Genomic DNA, 7,763 nt, shown 5'->3' with positions numbered 1-7,763 from the left:
CAATGGCTAGACAGTGAGAAAGTTCCGGCAGCAGTCTTCTCAGTTCATCTATGTTTTCTTTGTGTAACCTGTAAAATAGTAGTAGTAGTAGTAGTAGTAGTAGTAGTAGTAGTAGTAGTAGTAGTAGTAGTAGTAGTAGTAGTAGTAGAGAGAGAGATAGAAAAACAAGGATTACAGGTACACAGACATATGAAGGTGTATTATTAAGCGAACACAAACACACACACACATTAAGTAAACAAGGATTTCTTTACAGTCTGGCAAATAACAAGGGTCAATTTGAAGACAGGGCCAGCAGCATCTTGGGGGAAGCTGGTACTAGTGCTGGACTGACTTTAGGTAACTAGAATGCATAAAGCTGGCAGGGTTTTTTATACAGAGGTAGTTGGCAGAGAGAGGTGTGTCCTGCAAGTTAAAGAGGGAATTATGACCCAGCTTGTACCTTGTATCAGGAACTTGTACAACCACAACTGGCAGGCAAGCAGGCTATAAAGGACTCAGTAATGGACTAGTCATGTACTTATGGTGTGGATTCATACTTTACACCAGCAAACCGGCTTCAGTCAATGGTGGTGACAAAACAAGGCCTCGTCTCTGTGGCCAGTGTTTTCTTAGTCCCTCTCCTCCATTTCTCCCTCCACAAGTTACCTCCAGACTTCTCCTCCCTCACAGACCTTCCTCCATGTTTCCTCCACCTCTCCTCCAATCCTGACTATTCTGTGACACTTGCTTCATAGATAAAATAGTGCTTTTGTTAGATAGTCTGCCACCACAGCCAATAATTCTTCTCTCCACCACCCTCTCTCTCCTTTCCTCCAATATTTCCCTCCACAAGTTACCTCCATGCTTCTCCTTCCTTGCACACCTTCCCCAGTCATCCCTCCACCTTCCCTCCAATCCTCACCCTCCTCTGACCCTTAGTTCACCTGCAGGAAGGCCCTGGAGAAGGCGTGCCGGCGAGCCACCTCCGTGACGGCTGCGGCATAGACCCTCGGGGCGCGGTGAATCTGCTCCACCACCTGCAGGAGTCCAGCCAGGCACCGCACACTCTCTTGGTGCATGGAGACGCGCGTGTCTGCCTCGTACAGGCGCCTCTCTATATACATTATCCACCTATGGGGTCAGGATTGGTTAAGAGAGACAGGCAGGGAGGCAGGGAGGCAGGGAGGGAGAGACAGGGGGTGGGAGTTGAAAAGGGAAAATTTTGTAATGGAGGGAGAGAAGAAAGAGGAACAAGTGACAACACAGCTCAAAGTGAATAATGAAAAGAGAAGGACAATGATGATAACAAGAAAATAAGGAAGGAAGGAGAGAAACTGAGAAAGAAAACAAACAAACAAACAAATATCATTACCAAAAAAGGAACAGCTGATTCTCCTCCTCCTCCTCCTCCTCCTCCTCCTCCTCCTTCTCCTCCTCCTCCTCCTCCTTCTCCTCCTCCTCCTCCTCCTCCTGCTGCTGCTGTGAATACTTACTTCAATCTAACGTGCAAATTCTCCGACAGCTCTTCCTTTGCCTTGATGCATCTCCTTTTGATGTCTTGCAGCTGAGAGAGAGAGAGAGAGAGAGAGAGAGAGAGAGAGAGAGAGAGAGAGAGAGAGAGAGAGAGAGAGAGAGAGAGAGAGAGAGAGAGAGAGAGAGAGAGAGAGTTAGTAACACCTCCAATAAGAAATTCATAGTATTTTTTTATTATTTTTATTATGTTCCTATATTACTACTACTATTACTACTACTACTACACACACACACACACACACACACACACACACACACACACCTTTTGATGGTTTTTCAACATGTGCATCAAATTCTTGCGGTGTGAAGTGCAGAGGTCAGGGAATATAGATGGGCCATTCACCTTCCCTGCCCTGTCCTGGTTCTTCAACAGAGCCTGCCAGAGAGAGCACAGGTCAAAGAAGCACTATTTTCACTATGAACCAAGAGACACAGGATAGTCAGGATTGGAGGGAAGGTGGAGGGAACATGGAGGAAGGTCTGTGAGGAAGGAGAAGTGTGGAGGTAACTTATGAAGGGAGATATGGAGGAAAGAATAGAGGGTGGTGGAGGGGAAAATGGTTGGTGGTGATGTCAGACTATCTAACAAAAGCACTATTTTAACTATGAAGCAAGACTCGCAGGATAGTCAAGATTGGAGGGAAGGTGGAGAGAACATGGAGGAAGGTCTGTGAGGAAGGAGAAGTGTGGAGGTAACTTATGAAGGGAGATATGGAGGAAAGAATAGAGGGTGGTGGAGGGGAAAATGGTTGGTGGTGATGTCAGACTATCTAACAAAAGCACTATTTTAAATATGAACCAAGAGACAAAGGATAGTCAGGATTGGAGAGAAGGTGGAGGGAACATGGAGGAAGGTCTGTGAGGAAGGAGAAGTGTGGGGAAAAACTGCATTAAACTATTAAAATCATGAAACACCTTGAAAACCCCAATAACTTCCACCGCAGCCTGTTAAACTATTAGAACCTTGAAAAAACCCCAATAACTTGCACTGCAGCCTGTTAAACTATCCCTGGAACCTTGAAAACCCCAATAACTTCCACTGCAGCCTGTTAAACTATTAGAACCTTGAAAAAAACCCCAATAACTTCCACTGCAGCCTGTTAAACTATCCCTGGAACCTTGAAAACCCCAATAACTTCCACTACAGCCTGTTAAACTATCCATGGAACCTTGAAAACCCCAATAACTTCCACTGCAGCCTGTTAAACTATCCCTGGAACCTTGAAAACCCCAATAACTTCCACTGCAGCCTGTTAAACTATTAGAACCTTGAAAAAACCCCAATAACTTCCACCGCAGCCTGTTAAACTATTAGAACCTTGAAAAACCCCAATAACTTCCACTACAGCCTGTTAAACTATCCCTGGAACCTTGAAAACCCCAATAACTTCCACTGCAGCCTGTTAAACTATTGCCACACACACCCAGACACTGCCACACACATTCAAACACTGCCACACACACCCAGACACTGCCACACACACCCAAACACTGCCACACACACCCAGACACTGCCACACACACCCAGACACTGCCACACACACCCAGACACTGCCACACACACCCAGACACTGCCACACACACCAAAACACTGCCACACACACCCAAACACTGCCACACACACCCAGACCACCCAGAACCTTGAAAACCCCAATAACTTCCACTGCAGCCTGTTAAACTATTCGAACCTTGAAAACCCCAATAACTTCCAGTGCCATGTCTGCTTCCTGCTAATATATGTTAACACACCCTGCCTGCTACTTACTGCTCCCTTTTTGTCACATTCCTCGCTCTCTTTGTAGTTCAGTAGTAAATTGAGATCTTCCTTTAACTCGTCTCTCTCCCTTGGTCTCGTGTAGGATCGCGGGGTAAACAACCAATATGGCGTCTGTTTGTTGTGGTTTCTGCTGGTTCAAAGTCAAGTACAAACGGGCCTAAATATTTTTTTTTATATAACTAATTATTGTAAGGAGTTCAACATGACTGTTTGGTCTAATTTATATATATTTTTTACATTTATAATAATTTGGTTTTCTCTTCTGTGGCAGTCCCTTTAGTTAGTCAGCTATATAAGGTGATGCGATTAGATTGTGGTGATATGACATAGCAAGCCGTAATTAGGTTGATTCAGTAAGATTGGGTGATTAGGGAGCGCTGAATACCTGATGATTAGACTGGCTAGGTCTTATTGGGGTAGGTTTGTGAAAGTGTGGTTAATCAGTTAGCTACGTAAGATGATACGATTAGGTTGGGCTGATATGACATACCAAGCCGTAATTAGGTTGATTCAGTAAGATTGGGTGATTAGGTAGCGCTGAATACCTGATGATTAGACAACAAAAACATTTTCTTCCTTATGATACCTGGAAATTCTGAGTTGCAGGAAAGCTAAGTTAGTGGATTTATTAAAACACACACACACACACACACACACACACACACACACACACACACATGACAGTATGCATATAATGACCTCTAAGGTTATAGTGAATCTGATAATTACTGAAAACTGTATCATGACAATTCGCAATTCTGATTTATTTTCACTAGTTATTAATCTCTCTCTCTCTCTCTCTCTCTCTCTCTCTCTCTCTCTCTCTCTCTCTCCATATCCAGCCTAAGTTCTATGATAGTACCAGATTTTCCCAGCATTCTCAGCATCAAAAATTAACCTGCAGTAAAACAGAGGAGGACTTTGTAAACATATCACGCAGGGAAGCCACAGAACGCCTGACTTCTGATCTTTCTAAAATTTCTGATTGGGGCAGAGCAAACTTGGTATTGTTCAATGCCTCAAAAACTCAATTCCTCCATCTATCAACTTGACACAACCTTCCAGACAACTATCCCCTCTTCTTCAATGACACTCAACTGTCCCCCTCTTCTACACTGAACATCCTTGGTCTGTCCTTTACTTATAATCTGAACTGGAAACTTCACATCTCATCTCTAGCTAAAACAGCTTCTATGAAGTTAGGTGTTCTGAGACGTCTCCGCCAGTTTTTCTCACCCCCCCAGCTGCTAACTCTGTACAAGGGCCTTATCCGTCCATGTATGGAGTATGCTTCACATGTCTGGGGGGGTTCCACTCATACTGCTCTTCTAGACAGGGTGGAATCAAAAGCTTTTTGTCTCATCAACTCCTCTCCTCTAACTGAGTGTCTTCAGCCTCTTTCTCACCGCCGCAACGTTGCATCTCTAGCTGTCTTCTTCCGCTATTTTCATGCTAACTGCTCTTCTCATCTTGCTAACTGCATGCCTCCCCTCCTTCCACGGCCTCGCTGCACAAGACTTTCATCTTTCTCTCACCCCTATTCTGTCCACCTCTCTAATGCAAGAGTTAACCAGTATTCTCAATCATTCATCCCTTTCTCTGGTAAACTCTGGAACTCCCTGCCTGCTTCTGTATTTCCACCTTCCTATGACTTCAATTCCTTCAAGAGGGAGGTTTCAACACACTTATCCATCAATTTTTGACCACTGCTTTAACCCTTTTATGGGACTGCCATTTCAGTGGGCAATTTTTTTTATTAGATTTTTGTTGCCCTTGGCCAGTGTCACTCATACATTAAAAAAAAATAAATAAATAAATAAAATAATAATTATGGTACAAGTATCTAGGCACAAATTATCATATATTTTTCTTATCAATTATGCCTAGAGAGAGAGAGAGAGAGAGAGAGAGAGAGAGAGAGAGAGAGAGAGAGAGAGAGAGAGAGAGAGAGAGAGAGAGAGAGAGAGAGGGTTAAATATTTTGTAGCCTAACATAACAGAACATCAAAACAATTTATAAGGCAAATATTTTCCAAGTGAATCTTTTTGCTTTTGTGTCCTCTCCATTTGTTGAGTGGACCTCTAAACCATGTGTAGAAACCGTTATTGGGTGTGTCTGGGTGTCTTTTGGGTGTATTTGGGTGTGTTTGGGTGTGTCTGGGTGTATTTGGGTGTGTTATGGGTGTATTTGGGTGTGTTTTGGTGTGTTTTGGATGTGTCCGGGTGTGTTCTGGTGTGTTTTGGGTGTATCTGGGTGTGTCTGGGTGTATTTGAGTGTGTTCTGGGTGTATTGGGTGTGTCTGGGTGTGTTTGGGTGTGTATTGGGTGTGTCTGGGTGTGTTCTGGTGTGTTTAGGTGTATTTGGGTGTGTCTGGGTGTGTTTGGGTGTGTTTTGGTGTGTTTTGGGTGTGTTCTGGTGTGTTTTGGGTGTATCTGGGTGTGTCTGGGTGTGTTTGGTGTGTTCTGGTGTGTTTTGGGTGTATTGGGTGTGTTTGGTGTGTTTTGGGTGTGTTCTGGTGTGTCTGGGTGTATTTGAGTGTGTTCTGGGTGTATCTGGGTATGTCTGGGTGTGTTCTGGGTGTATTGGGTGTGTCTGGGTGTGTTTGGTGTGTGCTGGTGTGTTTTGGGTGTGTTCTGGTGTGTTTTGGGTGTAATGGGTGTGTTCTGGTGTGTTTTGGTGTGTTTTGGGTGTGTTTTGGTGTTTTGGGTGTATCTGGGTGTGTGTTGAGTGATTTAGAAAGGGGAAGGAAATGAAAAGGAGGAGGAGGAGGAAAAAAAGATGATAATTAAAAGAAAAAAAAGATAAGGTTTAGAAGAAAATAATATTCTCTCTCTCTCTCTCTCTCTCTCTAACCTTGCATAGCACACACACACACACACACACACACACACACACACACACACACACCTAGTTAGCATCCTGTTCAGGGTAAGATATTGTGAGAGGCCTGATAAAACATTATTTCAGAGAACGTAAGAGGTGGTAAGGTAACAGCACCAGCCAGCAGTGTGGATTTGAAGGACCCTGTCTATAAATATTTTGATTATAGTATCTGTATGCATTGATTTTTATTTAAGCAAAATTGTATCAGAAATAAATAAAATGTGCATTTCTTGTGGGTATAATTATCTCAGTGTTCATTTTTTTTCTCTCTGCCAATATCCTTGTGTATATTAACCTTAAAAATAAATAAATAAATAAATAAATGAATAAAAATATTGATTGAAATATTAATGAAATGATAGAGAGTGACTGATGAATAACCTTAACCCTCAGAGAGATTTAGGAAATTCTACATTACGTCAAATTTTCAAGATGGCTGCCGTTAACTTCAGGATCCTTTGTCTGTAAATTAATTTTATCGAAAGTTAAATATTAGTTAATGGCAAAAAAATAGTTTTAAAAATATAAACTTAAAAATCTGAAATATGTATGTCATTCAGGGATATATAATTACGTCAGGAAGTGAAGTATATGTTATATCTATGTCTGAAAGCGATATTATTTCAGTAAGAGAAAGATATCACCAGTAACCAGAAAAATAAATGTTAAGTGCATTATCTTTATATCTAAGTGTTCATTTTAGTCATTTATTGCTCAAATAAGCAGAAACAACCTTTGAAAAAACGGTAAGTGTGAAGTCAGGTCGGCAGCCATATTGAAACACCATGAAATAAAACTCTCTCAAAGAAAAAGATTAATATAGCTTGTTTAGTGCTGCCATAATCAGAGCATGTGTAAAATAATTTATCCCACTTTCATACTTAATTAAATCTTGATTATTTGCGTATTTTTGTTTTTTTGACCATAATATTGTAACGTTTGCAAGTAGACATTTGATGAGATTAACTCTTTTCTGTCTTTATTTGATCGAATTATTAAACATTTCTCACACGTTAAATACCCATAGAGTAGCATCATATTACTCAATGGATTAAATAAGCAATATAATCGACATGAATGGCAAAAAAAAAGACAAAATATGAGTAGCAATTAAAAATGAATTAGTGACCCATAACCATTTTCTTATTCATCATAGAAAATGTAGTCATTGTTGTTGTCTCTGTTTTTTGTTGTTTTTTCTTGTTCTTGTCGTCGTTGCTTGTTTTTTTCTCCTTGTTGTTGTCATTGATGTTTGTTGTTTGTTTCATTTTGTTTTTGTTGTTTTTTGTTGTTTTTTACTCTTGAAAGTCTAAAACCCCCGAAACGCACATTATGTCCGTAGAGTTCCTCAATAGCAGTTCATAAAAGGGGTTGTTTAACACCGCTACTGCTGCCCGGGGTACAAATTGCGTCTTTATAACGGGCTCACTTTTCACCGTACATTGACTTAATATTTGTGTTCTCGACCTTCATTTTTTCTTTTTTGGCTTTGTATTTATTTAATATTATATAATATTGATTATTTTTAAGGATTGATGCGTTTTTAGATAGCTTCCATTGATGTTGTTGGAAGCAGGTGGACATTAGC

At 41.2% G+C, this 7,763-nt stretch overlaps 1 protein-coding gene across 3 annotated transcripts in view; it reads right to left on the bottom strand.

Annotated features, from left to right (window-relative positions):
* The window catches only part of LOC135100914 (uncharacterized), a 24,115-nt gene extending 17,898 nt beyond the window's left edge, over positions 1–6,217 (bottom strand). For 2 of the 3 annotated variants that reach the window (XR_010268976.1, XM_064004511.1), the window contains exons 1-5: positions 3,281–3,417; positions 1,778–1,891; positions 1,476–1,546; positions 927–1,113; positions 1–68 (exon numbers count right to left, since the gene is read on the bottom strand). The exon at positions 1–68 is cut by the window's left edge and continues 181 nt beyond it. The gene's annotated coding sequence lies outside the window, so the exon portion shown is untranslated. Of the gene's footprint in view, positions 69–926; positions 1,114–1,475; positions 1,547–1,777; positions 1,892–3,280; positions 3,418–6,199 lie in introns of those variants that run through there. The other variant, XM_064004512.1, reaches the window with a different exon arrangement.
* Between the last annotated feature and the right edge of the window lie 1,546 nt (positions 6,218–7,763).

Source organism: Scylla paramamosain, chromosome 5, assembly GCF_035594125.1.
Source record: "Scylla paramamosain isolate STU-SP2022 chromosome 5, ASM3559412v1, whole genome shotgun sequence".
In the NCBI taxonomy this organism is placed as follows: domain Eukaryota; kingdom Metazoa; phylum Arthropoda; class Malacostraca; order Decapoda; family Portunidae; genus Scylla; species Scylla paramamosain.
The sequence above is the reverse complement of the archived record's forward strand: the minus strand, read 5'-3'. Positions and strand labels throughout refer to the sequence as shown.